We start from the raw sequence: 13,587 nt of genomic DNA, 5'->3' as shown, positions 1-13,587 counted from the left end.
TCGCGTGGCGTAACAAAGGAGGCGGTCAAACGATCGTTGGCCATTTGGCCGACGAACCGATTTCGAGGCCGTCGGAAAAAGGGAGGTCGAGGCGTAATCGTCGGACAGTATCGAGTGCTTGTCGCGCTCGTTTTCGGCCTGGACCGGAGAACTCGAACCCCTCCGGGGAGAAGACCGGACGGACCTCTTTCGCGCCCTTGTTTATTAAGGCCGTTTCACTTTTAATAAGCTGGAACCGTCCACCTTCTGCCACTTTCCACCACCTTCTACCACCACCTGCGCTCCACTCGATCCCTCCGTTCCACCCCCTGGGTCCCTGCCTCGAACCCCATCTACGCGTGCCGTTCCTCTGTCTCGTTAAAGTCGCGGTTTCACGCTGACCAACTTTTATTAGATCCAACCGCGTGGCCGACGCCTAGCTGTTGTTAAAGCCCGCTAAGTTATGCCGACCCGAAATCCCTGGATTGAAACGGTGATGTCGTACAATCGAAGAATATCTTTCTTTTTTCTTTTTCAATGAAAACTTTCGGTTGATCAGGAGCATGGTAATTTGTTCGAGTAGTCCGATTATTTTAGCATTAATGTCGTTGTCGATCATAGATACGATAAGCTTGCAATAAAAGTCCATGTTTCATTTGTTGAACGTGCAATGCATAGAAGAGAAATTAGCTCCTCTCATCGATGTTTACGGAAAGGAAGCTTTTCAATTGCTCCTACCATTTGAAGTCGTTTGACTGCCGTGTACGTTGTCCACGAACGCAATAATTTCCGTAAAAAAACCCGCTGAACAGAAAGAAGAAAAGGAGAACGAGGAAGTAAAGTAAAAAGATTAACCCGACAATGAGCAGCGTTTAAAAAGCGGGAGGGAAAAAAGCGGCTCGATTAGGGGTGACGTTATGAAACGCGTATCAGATAACGTAGTGTATAAAGCACGGAATGATTCTCGAAATATAAAAGTGTCGGGCAGGAGGACAGGGGGCAGGTGAACGTATAAAGCGGTCGTGCATTCTCGTTATCGGGCCGCGATTGTCGTTATTTATGCTGGTGAAGGTAATTAACTTATCTAAGTGTCCACCGTGAATGTATCCGGCTGAATTATGGCCAGCCGCATCCAGGAAGCTTTTTCTGTCCATAAAATCCTCGATTCCGCGGTTATTCGCACCCCCTGGATCTAACGACGCCTCCACGAGGCCGTTTAACGTCGCAATCACGCCCTCTGTTAACGTTAACGTCGTTCCGTCACATTGCGAGGCGGGACGGTTCATACAGAAACGAAGAAACGATGCTTTATTCAATTATTAGTACGCGAAACGGACATTATCCTTCCATTTTGAGGACATTCAAGTCGATTAATTTACGAACCGCGAACTGCGAATTACGAACTATAATGCCGTATCATCAGAAATAAGTGAATCGTTCGGATTCTTTCATCTCTCATCCTGTACGTACGTCAAATGGACAACCATACTTTTCGCGAACCATTCGTCCTTTCGTCACGTCGCTAAACGCATCCGGTCGCAAGTGGAAATTCACTCAGCGCGTGACGCGTCGTTTCAAAGAAATTTCTGAAAAATCTGAGCAGCCATCTCTCTGACCCTCTTCATCGAAAGAGAAGAGTTGTATCGTGACGTGCAACCCTCTGACGTGGGCCACCCTCGAAACTTTATCCCCCGCGGGGTGTTGCATGATTAAAGGGCCTTACGCCGAACGAGATACACCCGAAAGTCTTCTCACCGGCCACCCCCGATATTTATGTCTTTCCGTTCGTGCGGCCAGCTCACGTAACCGCATTATAAGTATTCTGTGCGTAGCCTCCCTTTTTACGTTCTGAAGTAGAGTGCGAAGTTGTCTGGACCATTTTGATTTCTATACCGATTTCTGTGTGCGATAAAATTATACTTCATTTTTTAATTGTGTAGACAACGCGACCGTTTAGTAGACTACGCAAAAATATTTGCGTCATCTGTGGAAAATATATATAATTGTTCCTGAGAAAATGTAGATCTGTATGGTATGACTCTGATTTGAGAAATATGGGACTTTCTTTAAGGATATAGATCTAGTTTTAAAAATATGGATTACATCCCAGTATTACAGGATCTCCAGCAATACCAATATAATATCCCTTGGTTCAATTTCCAGCTCCATAATAGCACGGTATTCCAGAAAATTAACGAACAAACAACTTTCGAGGCAATTTCGACTTTTAATATCTCCTCTGATATTCGGAACTTATATTCGACCAAAATTTTCTCCACTCGCGTACATTATACTTGAACGTTTACATCGGCGATACTTACACCGGCGAGTTTTCGTCGAACGTATAACAGCCGCGGCGGAACAACCTACCGCTAATGGAAGTCGATGAGTTAATTGGTGTGTAACGGCAATTAGCCACCGCGGCACGATTATTCCTGGACCGATTTTCATTCCGCCTATGATAATTCCCCGCCTCGCTTTGACTGTGTTAATTACCAGCCAGTGTGCGACCGTGCGCGTGTTGGACGCTTTGAAAGTTTCGCATCTAGGCGATACGTGGCCCAGGGAAAATAGCCGCGCGCGTACGAAACTCGTTAACGAGGGAAAGCGTCACTTCTGTTCGCGAACTGATCGTGTATGGAACACCGTTTTTGGACGCTCGTGGAGGGAAACGGCGTTCGGTGCTGGGAATTTTCAGAAAAGATTTACGAAATCGTTACGAAACTCATTTTCTATAATAGCGATACTACCGCTACCAGTGTCCAGCTGATCTTTCCTTTTCGAGCACAACGAGATTCGAAAATATCAAGCGCACGCTCAAACTACTCGAACGAATTAAACCGTCGGGACAGGAAAAGCTCTCCTCGCGTTCAGATTTCCACACGTCTCTCAGGATCGTCTTTCGCTCGCAACTATTCACAGCTGCGCATTTTCCGCGACACGTCCCCGCTGCCCATGCGGCGACGAAGCGATCCCGGTTCCCTCTTTATCTTCCATCCCGGCGATACTCGTGGGTATACTCTCTTTACGAGGCGACGTGTGCACGATGAGAAAAGTGGGCTCCGATCGTATATCAGCCGAGGGCCGTGGCCGAACGGTTATCTGCGGGAAATATTGCGGCCCGCTCGAGAGAAAGGGACGCGGAGACATTTCTCCAGATGGCAGTCGACCGATTCCCGATAGAACTCGACCGGCTGGAGTAATCAGCGCGGATGTTACCCGCGGTGTCGCGAGGCGATCGCAATTCTCTCGATCCACGATGGACGAGGGTGGACTCGTGAATATCTCCGTGTCAATGCTGCTGTTCTCCACGATATTGTCCTTCTTAACATTTTATGATAATTAAGCGGGAGTCACCTCGTACAGAGGATGACTCGATGGGTGACGATGAAAGAGGAGTTCCTTTTTTAGGAAGAACAGAACGCAGTATAGCATAATATAATATAGGATCGTTGGTTACGGGGGTAAAGGTTATCTCGAGTCGAACGGTGGGTAAGGGATTAGACATCGAGGGCGAGATTCGAGGATGAATAACGGTCAAGGGACGAGGTCATCGATTACGGAAGGAGTTGAAGGAGAAGATCCTACATTTGTAATTGAAATTAAACAGAATAAATATGGATATATTTATCGTCCAAGTGCACGCACTGTGGCGAACGGCCTATAAAAGCAGCGATGATAATAAAAATGAATGCTGACAGCAAAATAAACGTAGTCCCCGATTCTCGGACATAATTAAGTCGCTAACGCGCGAAAATTTATTTAAACGCAATTTCTGGAAGGCAAACGAGCGCGGCCATTAACCGACGCAAACATTTTTCCGTTGCCCGCAAGGAGAGAGGCCACGGTACCGTTCTCGGTAGATACAGTTTAAAGCGCGGCGAGGAGGGTGATCGATCGTGAAAAGAACCAATCCCGTAGAAACGAGAGACCGAAACCCCGGGACAAGGAGGGGCGCTGACGGTTTGTGCTCCTCCGTTCGAACGTAATTTCGATCTATATACCGTAACAACCTATATAATGTAATCAACGAAGAATCGAGTTCCTCTAAAGTCGGCAAACCGCGACGCATCGACCAAGCCGCCGTTGTCTTTCCGCCATTATCACGACTCGCCCCTGCGGAGGATCGTCAAGCCGTTGGAGCATTTTCGAAATTTTTGGAACTGGCTACGCGTACATATGTACAACTGTATGGGCGATGTTGAGGTTCACGCAGTTGTGAAAAAGCATCTGTTTTTAACAAATCTTCGAGTAAATCAGAAGTCATCGAGACACGTAAAATGCAACTATGCTTTTCTCGAATTACTATCTTAGTTACGCGCGATGAATGCAGGAAAATTTGCATACTCAACGCCAATTCGTAAACCAGCCGAAGATGGAAGCGTTTCGGGTAATAGGACCACCAGCGAGCTGTCGTCATGCTTGCATTCAAATGGCACTTTACACTTCTGCACGATGCCTGCGTGATAAGTAATTTTGCGCCATTGCACAGCGTGACTACGAACGAGCTAACTTAAGAAAATTAGTTGGAGACTTTTCGCTGCTGAAGATGCCCATAAACAAATTATCCGCATTGTTACATCTGTTAACGAAGAATTGCTTGGCATTCAAAATAAGTCGAACGCGGAGATAAAAAGTGAAATCAGAATCTCGATAAATCTCCGTAGCACGCATACGGACCGCGAAATAAATTACCCCCATCTCGCTACGGCATACTGTGGGCCATTTCGCGTTCGACACCAGCCGAATCGATCCAGGCCATCTCCAAGTGCTCGTCCGTCAAACAAAAGGCGCGGGAAGGAGGGGCGGGCAAGAAGGAAACCGAGGGTGGGAAGGAAGAATGAGAAGGGAGGACAAAGATGAGGTGGAGAAAATCCCTGGTGGTTTAAAACCGTGTCGAGGAACCGAGGGACGGTGACACGGACGGGGGACGAATTTCACCGCGAACGAGCGACTTAAGCTCGGACTCCGCTCGCTATCGTAACGATTATGGCCGGTGAATAGCGCGAACTCGCGCGTAAGCCCGGCCAGAAACAAACGAAACTGCTCGCAGAGACAAGCCCGGCCAATATTCACGCGGCGCCTCCTAAGTCATGCGTTTAAATTACCTTATTATGGGAGCGGGCCTGTCATAATTACGAGGACGCGAGGGGTGACTGCGTCTTGGTGTTGCCACCGGAAAGGAAATAGGATAGGCGAGCGAAGAGATTGGTGGAACGGGACGGAGCGATAGAGTAATTAACATCCAGCCAACTCCAGACAGTGTCAATAATATCCTAACTACTGTTCAACGAGAAAAGTGACACCATGCAGCGAATCGGTGACGTGCCCTTCAAAGGGACTGAAAATTTCTTTGACCTATAGTTTTCTTTTCTCGCGGTCTCATCGAGATTGGAAAGGAGATCGCAAGTGGCAGAATTTTGTGAAAGGGACCGAAAAGCTATCGGATCGTGGAGGCTCTCAGAATGGACGTAATAACACCACCAAAGTTACACATCCCTCTACAGCTGTGAAATGCGAATCGTTCTGGCACTAATATCTACTACACCCGACGGCATAAAAGGTACTCGTGCAATAAGCGCACGCGATATAACCATAATCTGGGATAGGAAAAAAGAAACGAACGACAGCGATAGAGAGACGCAGATTGAATCCATCGCAAAACGGCCCTTTGTTGTTTGCAAAGACGTTTTTATCGTCCGCTGAACCCCGCCAGAACGAACGGCCGCCTTTTTTTCCCAGCGAGCATTTTGCATGTAAAACAAGTCGTTGCGTTCCCCGGTTCGATGACAGAATCCTCTGTCGTACTTCCCCTGTGAAACGCGCTAAACGTACTCCCGGTTACATAAGCAAAGCGTGTGCTCGACGAAGGGACACGACGGGGCGCGTCAATTTTTACGCCCCGACTGATCGATACCGATTTTTCTTCCTTCCAATGTCACTTGATAGTCGTGGATCTCATACGTTGTAAATTTTGACTCGATACACTGATTTAAGTGTTGCTAGAATTTCATACGCACCTTTCACTTCTTGGAAGTGTTCTCATTGCAGACATTTTATCAAGCAAAACTTGAAACAAAGATGTAAGCGGAACAATTGTACGGACGATGAAAATTCTCGACGCCCAGTGCAATTCGAACGACGAAAGGTAGCTGGATGCCACGTAATTTGGGGAGTCCCGCGACCGCGAGAAACCATCACGGCTGGCAATGAATAATGAATAATGGATGGAAGATAATGGCGCGGAGGAGGAAGCGTGCTGGAAGAAAAAGGAAACGAATCGGAAAGTCGGTACGCTCGAAACGAAACCCATTAAGTTTTCCGTGTGACTCGCGCGCGATCGCCATCGCCGCGATCGTTTATAATTCGCAACGAGCGCGGCCACCGTTTCCACGATCGCTAAACGAGGGACGCGATCGAGCGAGGAAGAAATCAGGGCGCAAAAGTCGCGTTCGCAACGCGTCCGATGGAAGTCGCTGTTTGCCGAGTCGATCTCGTTTCCACGAAGTGATTCGAATCGATTCCCCGTATTAACCGACAACAATGGACAAGCAATTGATTGCGATTCCGCCGTCGCGTTACAGCGACACCGATTCAGAGCCAGGATCGGCGTCTTTCTCAAACGAATTGCTCGCCTGCGATCGCCAAGCACGTAGAGTCGCTCTCTTTTTTTCCTTATTTTGATCGAGAAAGGGAATTCCGTGATTACATCTCGAATTCCAGTGTATTCTTCAAGTGTATCGTTGTGCGCAGGGATTTGATCGAACTGAATCACGTGAAAAGTTTTCAAACGGAATTCTATCTTTCTATGAGAGAAACGATGAACGGAAGTAATGCCTCGGCAGTTGGACATTATGAAAATAAACGGTGCTGTAATCAACGCATTCATAAAACGTATTTAAACACCATTCCAATTGCAGGTTTTACATTGGTACCTGGGGAATAAAAATATTTCATCGTAACGATCGTGATATTTATTATTATCGAGCTATGGAACGAGGGTTGCAAATTTTCCATTCAGTGTACGTGGTATTTCGTAACTGATGCAGCAATTTGCAGGGAGCCACTGAAAATCCTTACAAAAGCAGTAATTTGTTGAGAAAACACACAAAGGTTACGCAGAATTTCTAAATAAAATCCGTCTATAGAAAAAGCAACGCTCATCAATTCCACAACCAAAATTAGTAGAGAATTAAAAGAAAACAACAAAAACTCCCAACTGGTGCAACGAGAATACACAGCGGTTACACAGAGTTCTCGTAAAAAAAAAAAGAAAAAGAAAAACAAACGCTATCGATCGTCGAGGGCAATACAGGAGCTCTGCAATCGAAAAGCAACCAGAAGAAAACAACAAAGACCACTGGATAAACAATAAAAAACACACGCAACAGTTACGCAGAACTCTCCAAAACAAGGATCTCCTCGATCGTCGATAGCGGCGTACGGATTCCACAAGGAAGATTAAAAACTCCCAATCAAACAATCGATCGCTATCAAACAATTTCCATTAGCGGGCGAGCGATAAAAAGCGAGAAAGTGGGAAGAAATTAAAAGGAACCAGTTCCATTAACTACCGCATATTCGATCGTTAAAGCGAATTTTCATTAGCTCGGCAGCCCGTTACAAAAACCGATTTCCGGCGCCCTGTTAAACGCTCTACAAACTATATGATCGTTCCTCCCAATTGACATACAACGATGCATCGATGTCCCTTGTTTTTGCCTATTAACACATCCTGTACCGCGTCACCATCGCGCGAACACATGCACGTACAGACGCACGTGCGTGTAATTACAGCGCGGGCAAAGGTTAATGCGGAATCAGCGTCCCGTGTAGCAGGATAAACAGTAAACAGTAGATAGAAACAGAGAGATAGAGCCAGTTGATGTACGCCGGTGGCAACGATCGCAAACTAATATCGTACGACATTATTTACAAGCAACCGCGTGCGTCAATCGACGTGGCCGTTTTAAAGTGGCCTGAGCGACACGTATCTACACCGATGGAAAATATAATAGGTTCCTGGCCCACTTTTCATTCGTCACGGATCGATCGTGCTTCGCTGTTAAGTGCGTATTACGAGCCGATTAATTCCACGCCCCCGCTGTCTGCATATCCCGTTCTTCCGGCGAAACGCTAGCCTCCTCTTCGCGTACTGTTATTGTCTTTGAAGTACCGCGATCGTCGTTCGCTCGTCCTCTCCTCGTGGTGAATTGTAATGAAACGAGGAAGTCATTCTGCTCGCACAGTGCTAGTGAACGATTGCATTTACTTTGCGCGTTGGAACGTGCATCTCTATTGGGTAAGCCAATTTGCAAGTTCGAAAGGTTGCAGTGTTTGCAGAAGATTGTGCAGTGTTTTACTTCGTTGCGGTTCCGTCAGGCATGAAGATCGGTGTATGAAGTGGAAATTTATTTCATGAAAAATATAAATTCGTTGTGTGTCTGACCAATCAGTAGAATGTACTACATAGAAATTCCGTTGCGATTTCTACTGCCTCTATACTGATGGTTTGATTATTCATAGGCGTACTCTACTTACCGAGTGAAGCAATCTATCATTAACACGTCGTTCTGCTTTCGTATCAGCAAAGCTATTTATTCATGGTTTTATTCTTCATTAGACATCTACTTTCCAGAAATGCGTGACAAAAGACAAGGAAATAGTGTCTGCATATTTATTCAAAAAGTTAACCGAAACTTCTCAAATGTTATTGGAGCAAGTATGCGCTTCTATCGCGTTGAAACACGTAAATTCAATGGGCATTGGGCGCGTCAAGGAAAGACCGCGCACCGTTTCTGACCCTCGGGCAACGATACGGATACTTCCGTTACGAGTGGCTATAATTAATGATAGCCGTGCAATTGAAACAAAGCTGCTCCGAGACACGCGGTTGTACGGGATACGAGTACCGGGAACAATCGGTCGTCGGGCTCTTTCATTAAACCCGAACCTGCCAGCCACCGCGTGCAACCCCGCTTATGCGAACGTAAAAGCAAATCCTTTCGTTCGCCAGAAAAATATTCATATTGTAAATTTTACCATCGGAAACGCGGGGACGAATATCCATCGTTGCGCGTTTTTTGCTTTTTCGTACGCACGCTATTTTATTTATTCATATATAAATTAATAGAAATATACGCGGAACTGGTTGTATCATAACTAGCGATACCAGTGGTACCAGTATCGAATCGATTATATCATTTTCTTCGAAAATTAAATTTCATTCAAAGGAAAGCCGTTCTATATTTTTACTGCTTTTTCTTAAATGTATCTACTAGATAGTCAAATGCACTCGTCGTCAAATTTACAGGCATACTTTTCTCGTAAACAGGATCCCAAACAAAAAAACATCATTTTATATTTTTCTATTATTTTTTTTTTTGTATACATTTACCCTCTTCCTGGGTAAACCACCACATCGAGAACACTCCGTGTATATATGTACACTTTGTAATTAAAAACTTCTCCAATAACGAATTTCCGCTGGCGCTCCACGCTTCGTTCCTCGCTACATTTTCAATTTATTACCTACTTCTTCGGTAGCTCCCTTCGCGACTATTCACCGATCCAATTCTCCTCGTCGACATCCACGAGTGATTCCTCCTAACCGAAGTGTACTACCATCGGCTACGAAACCAATTTGTACGAAAGTGTACCGCGATTTAATAAGCAACATGTTTAATATCAACGAGGAAGGCAGACAAGAGAGAGGGAGAGAGAGAGAGAGAGAGAGAGACCGTTATCAGTGCTCGTTACACGAGGAACCATCGAGGTGTATTCTCGACCAGCTTCCCTTCTTCGCAATTGCCAATTAAAGATGCACCCACAAATCGGGAGATCGCTAAAACGTCACGAAGCGAAGCTTTCTACCCTTTTGAATGTATATATGTATACAGCATCAAGAAGTCAGCCAGCATGAGCCGCCATAAAAGTTTCACTACCCTCCTTAATGCTGCCTTCGCGCCGTACGAAATCCCTTGGGATGGTTGTTGCGCCGACTCGTGCGAGTACCAAACTCGCGAGCGGCAGAGGACGAGTAGATAAAATGTAGAAGGGAGGAAGGCGAGGAGATCGACTCGAAAGAAAAGTCGTAATTGCTTCGGTTCGCGACAGTTCGTTCCGCCGTGCTTCTTCCGCGTCTTCTTCTGCCCCTGCCGCCTTTCGAACACCGCCAACGAGCTTCCATCGAAGCTTTCCGTAACATTCCTTCGAATGTTCCACTGGGGCTAAATTTTTACCTATTTATACGTAGCAGGAGTCGCGATATCGATCGATAACGATCGCTCTTCAACGTTGTCGTACAAAAAATGTTAGTTTGCAAAATAATAATACCAAGTATTGGAATGCCACGATTTTTGCGACGTCCTTTCGCAACAACCATCCTTTCGTTAATATTATGCTACACATGCAGCGGTTTTTGTTTCGTCGTTATTACTGTACTTTACGTTACGCGTGCGACAGTTGTACGAGATTAAAACTAAATATTTTTATATTTTTACATTTCTACGAGCAGTATATATTCCTAGAATTTCACGTTAATTAATATTTCCATGAAACCACCGCAACTGACGTTTCCCAAATTCCGCGACATTCCGCAACCCCTCGCACGATATTTCCCAAACTTCGACAACGAATATATAGCCCCTAAGTAACTTCTTTGATCCTTGGCACTCGTTCACTTTTCCATACCCTCCCGCGCCATAACTCCGCGGAAGCGTGCAAATTTCTCACACCCCCGGCATTGCCCCCGATCCCTTATTAATCACCAGCGGATCCCCTATCCGGTACAATTACAAAACATTTCAGAAGTTACCGTGTTCGATCCGCGGCAACTGCCTCGCGTTGCACCTACCCGCCTCACCACTCTAAAGTCTGCCCGAACTTCTGCCAACGCGTTCTCCAACGCCAAAGAAGAAGAGGATCGAGACGGCGTTACTGCACGGGTCTACCGTTTAAGGGTGGCAGTTTCTTGGCCCCGGTCGAATTTCGCGGCGGTCTGGCGATAAAATAAATCCACGACTTTGGGACTCGAGCTTCCGTGAGTGAGGACCGGAAACGGAATCGCGCCTATCGGGTGGGATAGCGGCCCCTCCCCCCTTCCCCTCTCTCTCTCTCTCTCTCTCCCTCTCGCTGTGCTTCTTCGTCCGCGACCCTCGTTTAAATATCGTCTTAATCTCGCGAGCCGCCCCAAAACCCGTGGCCTCTTAATTCCAGCCGCGTAAACTTCCAGTCCGGCCCTGACAAATCGCCAGCCACGGATTATCCGTCGACGAAAAACTAATTAAGCCGGAATACCACGGCGGCGGCACTCGCCCTCGGTAACAGCGGCTCGTCCTCGTGGAAATATTCGCACCGTCGCTCGATTTCGGTGGCCCTTGCAACTTTCCTGGCGTTGGTTGCCTCGTTCGTGGGTATAGATTTCGGTTCCTCGTCGAGTATGCGCGGCAGCGGCGGGGGTGTGAAAGGGATTTTAGCGTAGTCGCAAAAAGCGAAATCGCTCCGCTTCTATCCGCCTATCTAAATAGTTGCTCGACTCCATAAATTTGCCTGCTTAATGCCAACTTGTGCTGCTGTCGCCTCTCTCTCTCTTTCTCTCTTTCACTTTGGAAGGGTTGTACGAACCGCGCTGGCATTTGGGGTATCAGTGGCGCACGGTTCCGGGGACAGGTAGCGAACGAGAACGAAATGCAAAGGATATAGGAGGGTGGCATGGTAATACGTTGCGGCGGGGTAGCGACTTCTTCCCGGCTGGATTAACGCTTTTAATCCTGTCCTTTGTTTGGAGGACCTTGACTCACTGTTTCTGGAGGGGGTGGCTATTTGAATGCATTGGTTTCCGATGTTATCGTTGAATATATTCCTGCGAATTCCCGCGACTTTAGCCTGGAACTGCTTTAGCAATAAGCTTTCTCTTATACGAAAGTAGATACCGGCAAATGGTCCGCCAGTTGCTCGTGAAGGGTTTCATTGCAACCCTTGTAGTATTTAATAAAATGTGAAGAACTTCATCGACAAATTCCGGTGTTACGTAAATACGATTCGTCACAGAGCTAGACACGTAAGGGGTCGAAGAATTCTCCTTAAGGCAAACTATTTAACAAGAACCAACGAAGACTCATTTGGTCACTCAGCCACATAAATGTCTGCGTCTCGGGGGTAAGATAGAGATTCAAGGGAAGTTCCGTAAGTGGGACAACGTTCCGATGTCACAGTAGTCCTGCAAGTTATCCGCGGCGACGAAGGGTGGCCAACGCGACTCTTGTAATCTCGAAAGTTTCGATCACGCTTGGAAAAGGTCCGGTTAATGAAACACGAAATAATTAGACCAGCAGGCAACTCTTATCGCGTGGATCGATCGACCATAATTCCGGCTACGACCGTTCGTTTCATCTTGGCTGCGCGGCGGCCCTTAAAGCGATTAAGATCGCCCCGTTGAGCGCATAACGATAACTAGGGCCACGAAGGTAATTAAAAAAGTAATGAGTAAGTCGAAACCCGGCTGGGAGGATGGCGCTTAGGTAACCGGAAATAACGACGCCAATCGATGCGCCCTTGACAAACCTCGAGATTTCCAGAAGCTTGTTCAACGTTGTCCACTTGTTGGTAATGGGCGAGATAATAACTTGACTAGGTATTACTGCATACAGTAGTTAGCTCAATGAAAGTTTTTATGAAGGTGAATTATATATTCTGATCAAGTATCGCACGTTTCTTCATCTAAATGGAATAAAAGAAAAACCACCATAATTTTCCTTCTCTCCTTCAGTCTCAACAGCCAAACTCAATTTTACTTGGTACCTCGATAATCCATACTGCCCTTCAGATATCTTAGATAGCTTTCATTTCTCCAAACCCCACGCAAAATTAACGCAGGCCTTGTTCCTTTTCGTATGTCACGAACACTTAACTCTCCTCAACTCGAACGAGATAAATCTCGCTGGAGGGCTCGAGGGTGTGGCTGTGAACTGGTCCGTCTTTTTCCATCCAATCACGTCCCGGCGTCTCCCTCGGAACAAGTTGCTTTCTGAATTCCAAACGCTGACCCCGAAGAAACGACTCGCTTCTTCATAGATCGTATATACGTGGCCACTGTACGAGTGCCCGATCGCCATAATGCGTCGCAGAGCCAGCTGATCGTTCGAGCAATTGTGCCACGGAGCGAAATCATCCCCCTTTTCCCCTGGTTATGAAATTACTTCTAATCGCCCCTCTTTCGAAGACGTTTAATCGAATTTCCTACTTGCGGAGATTTAAAGTAAGGTGTATAAAATACTGGAAATATTTATCGTAGCAATTTCTACTTTAAATTCTAATTTAAAGATCGATGCAACGATCGAGTAAAACAACGAGACATTACGGCTTCATACTTTTCTTTAACGATAATTTTATGTATATAAAGGCGAATATTCATCGGTACATCATTAAAACTGAGTATATTGTGGCAGTCTCTGCCAAGTTCCATCATACGTGCATAGATTTCATTTCAGGTAGCACGCCGCGAATGGAACGCTAAATATTCGACTAACGAAGTCATCGGATACCGCTGACGCGTGGACGTGAAGAGCGACCGATGAACAAGTCCAAATTACAAATCGTTGTAACAGG

The sequence above is a fragment of the Xylocopa sonorina genome, chromosome 1, assembly GCF_050948175.1.
Source record: "Xylocopa sonorina isolate GNS202 chromosome 1, iyXylSono1_principal, whole genome shotgun sequence".
NCBI classification, from domain to species: domain Eukaryota; kingdom Metazoa; phylum Arthropoda; class Insecta; order Hymenoptera; family Apidae; genus Xylocopa; species Xylocopa sonorina.
The sequence above is the reverse complement of the archived record's forward strand: the minus strand, read 5'-3'. Positions refer to the sequence as shown.